The sequence below is a fragment of the Dasypus novemcinctus genome, chromosome 10 (assembly GCF_030445035.2).
Source record: "Dasypus novemcinctus isolate mDasNov1 chromosome 10, mDasNov1.1.hap2, whole genome shotgun sequence".
Taxonomy (NCBI): domain Eukaryota; kingdom Metazoa; phylum Chordata; class Mammalia; order Cingulata; family Dasypodidae; genus Dasypus; species Dasypus novemcinctus.
In genome coordinates, this window is record NC_080682.1 from 1,176,025 (window position 1) to 1,185,166 (window position 9,142).

The window sequence follows — 9,142 nt, forward strand, 5'->3', positions numbered from 1 at the left end:
GGTTCCTGGAGCCTCCTAATGAGCATACAAGCAAACACAGAAGAACACACATGAATGGACACAGAGCAGACAATGTGGGAGAGAGGAATAAATAAAATCTTAAAACAAAAAATCAGTAATGAAAAAAAAGTGGGAGAAAATATTAGTGAAACACACAGCAGGTGAAGAGCTAATATCCCCAATATATAAAGAACTACAAATTGAGGATCAAAGAAAAGAAACTCTTTAGAAAAATGTGGGAAAGACATGAAGAGTAAAAATTTTGGGGGTGGAGGGAGATGTAAAAATAGTCCTCAAACATGTAAAACTATTCAAACACTCAGAATGAGGGAAATGCAAATTAAAACAATGCTGAGATCTCATTTCTCACCCACGAGGCTGGGAAAAATTAAAAAGCCTGACACCAAGGCGGGGGGCAAGGAAAATACAAGGTGAGCCTGGAACATCTTGGGGTGCCAGTTGGTAAGAGAATGCTTGTAAAAGGATGGGGATGCCAAAGGGCACAGGAGCTAAAGGAAGATGTGCTCAGAGCATAACAAAGAATACCAAACCATGCACTTCATCTGCCAGGGCTGCCAAGGCAGGCACCGCTCAAGGGCTGTCTTAGACCACAGGACGTGTGTGTTTGTTTTTTAAGATTTATTTATTTATTTATTTCTCTCCCCTCCCCGCCCTCCATCCCAGTTATCTGTTCTCTGTCTATTTGCTGCATCTTCTTTGTCCATTTCTGTTGTCAGCGGCACGGGAATCCGTGTTTCTTTTTGTTGCGTCATCTTGCTGTGTCAGATCTCCATGTGGGCTGCGCCATTCCTGGGCAGGCTGCACTTTCTTTCGCGCTGGGCGGCTCTCCCTATGGGTGCACTCCTTGCGCGTGGGGCTCCCCTACGCGGGGGGACACCCCTGCGTGGCAGGGTACTCCTTGCGCGCATCAGCACTGCACATGGACCAGCTCCACACGGGTCAAGGAGGCCCGGGGTTGAACCGCAGACCTCCCATGTGGTAGACGGACGCCCTAACCACGGGGCCAAGTCGGCTGCCAGGACGTGCTGTTTTACGCTTTCCCCGGGATCTGTGGCGTCCTGGCGCTGGCTTGCCCAGTCCCTTGCTGTCCCTGGCTTGCAGGAGCAGCTCTGCCGCCATCCCGTCCGTGCACCTCTCTCTTCTCTGGTCCTTCTCCCAGGTCCAGTTCCCCTGGCTCTTTAGAGCTTCAGCCATGCTGGTTAAGGCCGGAAGGCATGGGGCGCAGCCTCCCCTCCACTGACAATACCCTCAAAGGCCTGCGCAGATAAATGGGTTCACAGCCACAGGACGGGGCAAACTTGGGGGCACGCGTCAATCCCCAACAGTGATCTATATGTATCTCTAAGAAACGAGAATCAGCCTAGAGGGAGAGGACGCGGGTGGCCTGGGGGCCGTGGGCTGCGCCAAGGAGGTGGGGGGGGCACAGAACCCTTGGGGGCTTGGGGGGAAGTTGGCGGGGTGGGGTGGGGGGAAGAGCTGCCGAGCAGAGCAAAGGTGAGCGCGGCTCCCCTGCGAGGAGCAAGAGGGCCAAGCCGCTGCCAACCTTTTGGTTCAGACACCCTGGGGTGGGGGCAGGGGAGGGTGTTTGAGGGTGCCAGGAGCAAAGGGGCTGGAGGTCCCCCTCCCCGGCGGCGGGAAGTCAGCAGCTGCCGCGGGGGTTAACGGGCTGTTTGGGGAAGGGGAGGAAGATGCCAGAGGCTCTCCTGGGAAAGTCGAAGGGGGGCGGCAGAGAGGGGAGGCAGGGGGAGAAGGGGGCGCGGGGCTGCTGCACCCAATCCCTGGGCACGGGCTGGCTCTGTCCAGGTGCGGGTGGGCTGAGATGACCATGGAAACTCTGCCCCAGCAGGGGCCCAGGGGGGCCCTGGGCCAGCTCGGGGTGACGGTGGGAGACCCCTCCCTCCGGGGCTGGGGGCAGGCTGCAGCCTCTGACACCCTCCAGTTCCGTGTGCCCCCCATCCACCTCGCCCCCCAGCCTCCTTGCCTCTCCCAGCTGCCTTGGCCCCCCAACCTCCTTGTGCCCCCCTCCTTGCGTCCCCAGCTGCTTTGCCCCCCAGCCACCTCGGCCCCCAACCTCCTCGCCTCCCCAGCCTCCTCGCTCCCCCAGCCACCTCAGCCCCCCAGGCTCCTTGTCTCCCCCTGCCCCCCCAGCCGCCTCGCCCCCCCAACCTCCTTGTCCCCCACCTCCTTGCCCCCCCAGCCGCCTTGCCCCCCCCAGCCTCCTCGCCCCCCACCTCCTCGCCCCCCGAGCCTCCTCGCCCCCCAGCCTCCTCGCCCCCCGAGCCTCCTCGCCCCCCCAGCCTCCTCGCCCCCCAGCCTCGCCCCAGCACCCCCAGAGCTGGCTGGGCCAGGGGTCCCTGGGCCTGGACGCCCGTGCGAGGGGCTCTGCCCTCTCCCTCCACACCCCAACCCCTGCCCTGCTGCCTCAAGCTGGTTTTCTGTGCCAGGGATTGGGGGTTGGCGGTGCTCCTGGCCTCAGGGCTGCTGCGGGCAGCTCCCTGCCCCTACTAGTGGGCGCACGGCCCCGCTGCTCTCCTGGCAGAGCCTGGCAGGTTCTCGCAGGGCGCAGCGCGCTCCTCTTCTCTCAGCCGCCAGCTCCACCGGCTCTGGTCACTGCGCGGCGTCCGCAGCCAGGGGGGGTGGGGTCCTTTGGCACTGGGCTTTCCTGGTCGGGGCAGTTGGTGGAGCCTCCGCCCTCCCTGTCGGGGGCTGGAAGGGGGTCACTCTGAGGTTCGGGTGAACTGTGTCCCCCCAAAAAGATATGCTGAAATCCTCGGAGGGGGCCGTGGAAGGGGGCCTCGGATGGGGGCCTTCTTTGGGACTGGGCCATGCAGGTGGAATTAGCCACACCAAGGGGGTCCCGCCGCGCAGGGCCCTCCAGTTCCACACGGCGGTGTCCCTGGGAGAGGAGGAGCGGCAGATGGCGCAGGCGGCCCCGGCGCCAGGAGGCAGGGGCGGAGCGGCGCCTGCGGAAGCCACGGCGCTCCCAGGGGCCGCAGCCCCAGCAGCTGGGCGCGGCGAGGCAGGGGCTCTGCCCACTCCTCGATCTTGGACTCGGGGCAGAACGGGGAGCGTCAGTTCCCGGGGTCTTAAACCGCCCAGCTCGTGGCGTCTGGTTTCCGCGGTGCCAGGGGCCTCAGGCAGGGAAGAGGGCTGGAGCGGGCGGGCCTGGTGGAGGGAGGCAGGGCCAGCCCTCCTGGGGTCCAGGGGCATCGGCTCACCAGCCGGCCCGGGTGGGCACCGTGCACGGGAAAGCGCCGCTGGCGAGGCTCGTCCTCGGCCAAGCAGACCCCCGGCTCTTGCGCACCATCTCCATGGCAACGGAAGCCGTGTCCGCAGGGGTGGAGCAAGGGCCTGGCTCGCCGGCGGGTTGGAGCCCAGCGTCGTGGGGTCCATGCTGGATGGGGAGCCCCCCGAGGCCCGCAGCCGCCCTGGCCTCTGAGCCCGTCTGCAGGACGGAGGCGGCCAGCGCAGACCCAGGCCGGCGGGAGGAACCTCTGCCCCGGGGCGGGCTTTACAGGACTGGGTGGACTTCCTCGGGGAGCGCCTGCAGCCTGCGCCAGAGGCCCGAGCCCGTCAAAGCTGTTTGCTGCGTCCCGTGGGATCCGGGGTCTGGCCCGATCAGGAACAGGACTGGGCATTTTTAAACAAGAGGCGATGGAGGCTACTGTGCGCGGACTCCTGTTTTCGTCCCATTCCAGGCCCCCTAGGGAGGGGCTTCCCAGAGCGACAGGCATGTGTTGGTCTGGTTTGTGATTTCACTCCTCAGGGTCTAGACAACAAATTGACACTTCGCTCTTTCAGCTCAGAAGTGCCGTGTTCCGCGGGTTCGTCTTAGCTTCTTTTAGGGACCATCTTGAACTGGCATTTACTGAGCACTTACTGTATGCCCGGCCCTGTCGGAAGCAGGTGGGCACAAGGAAGGGTTCTGGCCGGGACCCCCACTGCCCCTCCTCCGGCCGTATCCCTCAGTGCACAATGTGGCCCCTCGATTGCGCCGGCAGGGGCTGAGAGGACCGCGTCCTGCGCCGGGTGCCGGTGAGGACTTCTCAGTACGAGAGTCTGCGGCCTCGCTGGAGCAGGAGGCCTTCCTGGAGGAGGGGGCGGCCTCTGTGGAGGGGGGCGGAGCGCTGCTGCCAAATCCCAACAGCAGAACCAGCTCCCGCTGCGGGCGCTGAGCAGGGCCCCTTGGCAGTCTCCCTGGTCCCCGCGGCCCCCAGACCTCCCACCCCCGGGGTTAGAGGCTGTACCTGAGTCCCTGCAGTCGGGCCACTCACGGAGGCGCCTGCAGGGGAGGCTCTCCGTGCTCGCGGCTGGCCCACAGCATCGGGGTGCAGTGTGGGGGTCCCCGGTGTCTTTTTTGGGACATTTGCCAGCCGGGAACACTGATCTGGTCCATCGGGGCGGCTCCCTGCATCCCCCACCCCGAGGCCTCCCCTGGGGTCCTCCCCCGGCCCCTCCCCTCCCCACCTGCCGCCAGGTGACAATGGCCTGACGTGGCACGTGAGCGCTGAGACCTCGTGCTAGGGATGCCATGTGCAGGGTCTGGGCGAGCAGGCTGCCCCAGGCCCCTTCACGCCGCTGCGCGGTGCTTCGGCTCACACAGGCATGCGGACTCGCCTGCAGGACACGGAGCACTGGACAAGGAGGAGTGGCGGGCACGGGTCCCCTGTGCTGACGCTCGGGCAGCCCAGTGCGTCGCTGAGCAGGGGCCGCCCAGGACCCCCGCCCGCTCCCCCAGGTGCTCTGAAAACTGCAACGAGCCGAGCGGCTCCAGGACGACAAAGACACGTGAAATCCGGGCCTTTTCTTTCCAAATCTGTACTATTTTAAATGTCAATGTTAAGTAAATAAATAAATTTTGTCCATTTAATGTTTAGGAGAAATAAAAAAGTTAAAGGGAAAAATAAATAAATCGGCCTGTCATAAGGTGTGCGGGCCTGGTGGTCCGAGGTTCTAGAGAGCTGCTGTCTCCTCCCCAGAGGTTATCTAGTCCCGTCGGGGGGCTCTCTCCCTCCCTCTCCCCCTTCCCCTTTCTCTCCCTCCCTCCCTCACTTTCTCTTCCCCTCTCTCTCCCTCTGTCCTCCTCTCTCTCCCCCTCTCCCTCTCCCTCTTTTCTCTAGGATAGACCCCCTGCCCGCAGCCCCTCCTCCTGCCCCCCACCCACAGACCTGCCTATTAGAATTCAAATGCGGGGCTTCTGCTGGTGATTTCGGGCAGAGCACAAAGGCTTGTCCCGGCCCCCACCTGCTCAGTCTGGCCGGGCTGGGACGGCCACAGCTGCTGCTTTTGTCTTCGGCGTCCCTGCTGCCTGGTCCCCAGGCTGTGGAAAGCTCCCGAGGCGGGGCGCAGGCCGCCCGACCACTTTGCCTAGAGGCTGATGGCGCACAGGAGGGTCCAGGCAGAGAACTGGGCTGCAGCCCGTGGCCTGCCCTGGTTCCAGGAAGCCCCCAGCCCCGGTGCAGCCGCCTCCCATGGCCTCCGGGCCTTGCTTGTCGCTAGGGGTCTGGCCTTAGGTCCCTGACCAGAGGCCTCGGGGCTTTCATCGGACCCACAGGCGAGGCCTGAGCCAGCCGGGCCCTGCCCTCTCGCTGGGTCTCAAAGACACTGAGACATGGGAAGAGACACAAAACAATTGCCGTTTTGAACCGGCCACACGTGCGAGGACTCGAGGATGGCCAGAGCCGCTCCGATGCACGAAGCCCTAAGAGGTGGGGTCCTCGGAGCAGAGAGAGAGAGCCTGCAGGGGGAGGCGGGCAGCTCAGGAGAGCCTGCAGGGGGAGGTGGGGCAGCTGGCGAGAGTCTGCAGGGGGAGGCAGGGAAGCTGGAGGGAGTCTGCAGGGGGAGGCAGGGCAGATCGAGAGAGTCTGCAGGGGGAGGCAGTGCAGCTCCGGAGAGACTGCAGGGGGAGGCAGGGCCTCGGCAGGGGTCGCCGCCATCTCGCTCCGCCAGGTGGCAGGACCAGGTCACCTGCCGCTGACCTGGTGAGAACGCGTCTCTGAGGCCTTGGCCTGGGCAGTTCGCAGCCTTGGGACCGCGAGAATTTCCTCTAATAAAGTCCTCTGTAAACCCAGCCCTTTCCCGGTGCTCGTCCTGGCACCACCCTGGCACTCTCTACGGTGCTGCCCACCCCCCCAGGAGCCCTGGGTCCTCGGCCGGGACCCCACAAGACCCCACGGCCTCGGGCCCAGCCTGGGCCACCGCCAGCCACAACGGTCCACCCGCACGGCCAACCGGAACCCGCCTCGCGTGCACTGCTATGCCACCCATTCTGCCGCCCGCGTCCACCCCAGGACCCCCCGCCCCCACCCGGTCCCTCTGCCTGGAAGTGGGGCCCCTGCTGGGCCTCAGCAGTGCTAGCGGAGCGCCTCCCCGGACGGGTAAATCCAGGGTCCCCGCACCAACCCAGTCTGCCCAGCTGCCCCTACCTTTGCTCCTCCCTCTCCTCGCCCTCCCTCCTCCCCCTACCTTTTTTCCTCCCTCCCTCCCTCCCCTCTCCCCCAGCCCCTGGTCCCCTCTGGAACACCCCAACTGAGACAAGAGCCAGCAAGAGCTGGAGTCTGTAGGTGACATTTAGGGGACAGAAGGGGTGGCAGTGGCTTGTCGTTCTCTCTGCTGTGAGTCCGGGTGGCACGGGGTCCAGGGTACCCCAGGACGGCAGCACCGTGACCATGGCCCCCACCGTTTCCCATCCAGCCCCTAGCTGACCCGCCGTTCCCCAGCTTCCCAGGAAAGCCCCCCCAGAGGCCAAGGCAGAAGGCCCCCAGGTGAGCTCGGCCGGCCAGCCTGCGCCCCAGGTCCCAAGCAGGATGGGGCATATTGTCCCCGCAGCCCCCTGTCAAGGGCCTCGTGGGGGGAGGACCAGGGGCGCCCTGCACCCCATGCCCTGCTGGGACAGCGCCTTCCGGGGCAGGGCATGCCCGGACCTCAACGCGTCCAGAGGGTACGAGGCCCGGCAGGGCGCGGGGCGGCAGCGCGGGTCTGGGCCCCGCCTTCGTGAGGACGCGCAGGTGTGCCTGGGGAGACCGCTCCTCCCACGGCTCCTCTCGCATGCAAGGACCTCAGGAGAAGCTCGGCGAGCTCCGCGGGTGCGCGGCTGCCGCGCGGGGGGACAAGCCCGCCCGGCTGACATTTAACCCCCGGAAGCGCACTAAAAAGTCGGATCTGAGTGGAGGAGAGACCCTCTGCTGGAAGGGGCTGGGGTGCTCAAGGCCCCTGACGGCACCCCTCCTCCTGGTCTGAGTTCAGAGCCCCCCAAGAACCAGGGCAGATACAATGGCGGAAGCTGCCCTTCTGTAGACGGAAGTGAGTGGGAGCTGGGGACGTGCCGTCCTGTGGGCACGGGTCAGCGCAGGCCAGCGCCTGCCAGGCGGACCCCAGAGCCGCGCTGCGCCCACAGTCCCCGTCCTCTGTGACACTCGCCGCCCTTGGATGATGCACGTCCGTGGGAAGGCATCAGAGGCTCTGACGTCCCCGGGCCCCCCAGGGCCCCTAAGTCCTGCCGGGGCGCTCCCCCGCCCTCCCCAGTCAGACCAGCAGCACCCCATCCGGTCCTCACCCTAAAAGGTGTGATTCAAACAAGCCGATCACCTCCTCCCTTGGGAGCCAAGGGACCCCCCCTGCCTCCCACAGCCCCAAGTGCAGCCCCCAGGAGCCTGTCCTGTGTCCCACCCTCCCCAGGACCCCTGGGTGGGACACCCTCCTTCAGCAATGGCATGGAGAGACCGACAAAACAATGTTTCCCTCTTTACAATGTTTTTCTGCCTCTTTGAGCCGCCACAAACAATCCTGATGGGAGTTAGATGGAACTGCTTGAACATAGACTAATTGGGGGAGATGTCACTGCTGTCACTCCTCTTCTGTTGCCATGGCCGTCGTCCCTCTGCCCTTGCCGGCACCCCGGCCTGCTGTGCTTCTCGGCTGGGTGCGGAGGGCACGGCGCAGCCTTCCTTCTCGAAAGGTCCGAGCCGACGGTGGTCCTGCCTTCGGGCTGCACAGTCCATCTGCCCCGCTGGACACAGCTGGGCTCCTGTGAAGAGCCACCCTGTTCCCCTGGACCCTCAGACTCACTCGTCAGCCAGGACACGGACCCTCTTTTATCTACTGGCTCGGTCGCTTGAGGAAGCACTGTGGCCATCTCGGCTCTCAGTTCAACCCATTTTTGTGGGTCCTGGTGGCAGCACCCCTCACCTCGCCTGGGAGCTGAGAACTCTGAACCAGCAAAGCCCGAAGGTGCTGGCCTGGGAACAAAAATGCTGCTGGTGGGTGACTCAGGCGATGGCAAGGCCCAGCCCAGCCCGCGTGTTCTGGCCGAGAGGGAAACACCTCCACGTCCGTGTCCCTGCTTCTGGGCACATGGCGGACCTGGCGGATGTGCTCCGGCACGAGATGCTACGTGTCGCCACATGAGCACGTCTCCGGTAGCCCCCTGACGTGGGGCGGGTGGTCCGAGGTAAGGCAAGGGAGCCCCTGGCCACGAGCCCCCGGCCACGAGCCCCCTTCCCGAGCCTTCCTGGGTACGAGGCGGGTCGCAGCAGCTCCAACGACCGCGCACGTGGCTGTGTTAGAAAGCTGCACCTGTAAGAGAACAGGTGCGCCCCCGATGGTGGAGGAGAAAAGAATTTCATGAACAATCTTGCAAGAACGGGCACTCAACCTGGATCACATGGCCAGACCGCCAAACCCCAAGAAACACTGACATTTATACCCTAAACCTAACACGCAGGTCCCTCCCCTGTTCCTCGTTGATTGGGTACTTCAGGGGTCACAGCCTATCAGAATTGCCTAAGTAAGTTACCCAGTTCCTGGTCTCAGTCGTGGCTCCTGCGTTCGCGGCTGGGAGGGCTCGCTGCTGCTTTCACTCCTCCTGGCTTTTCAAATTTGCACCATTTTCACTATTGGCCCCGCCCCCACCTCTCACCATTGGCCCTTCTCACTTTGGCCCCAACCCCCACTCCTCCCCATTGGCCCCTTCTCACTTTGGCCCCGTCCCCAGCTCGCCCCATTCACCCTGCCCCCAGTGCGCCCCATTGGCCCCTCTCTTTTCGGTGCCTCTTTTCAAATTCCTGGCCTCCAAAGCCGCAAGAACCCCCTTTCCCTCCCTCCTGAACTGCAGAGCCTGCCC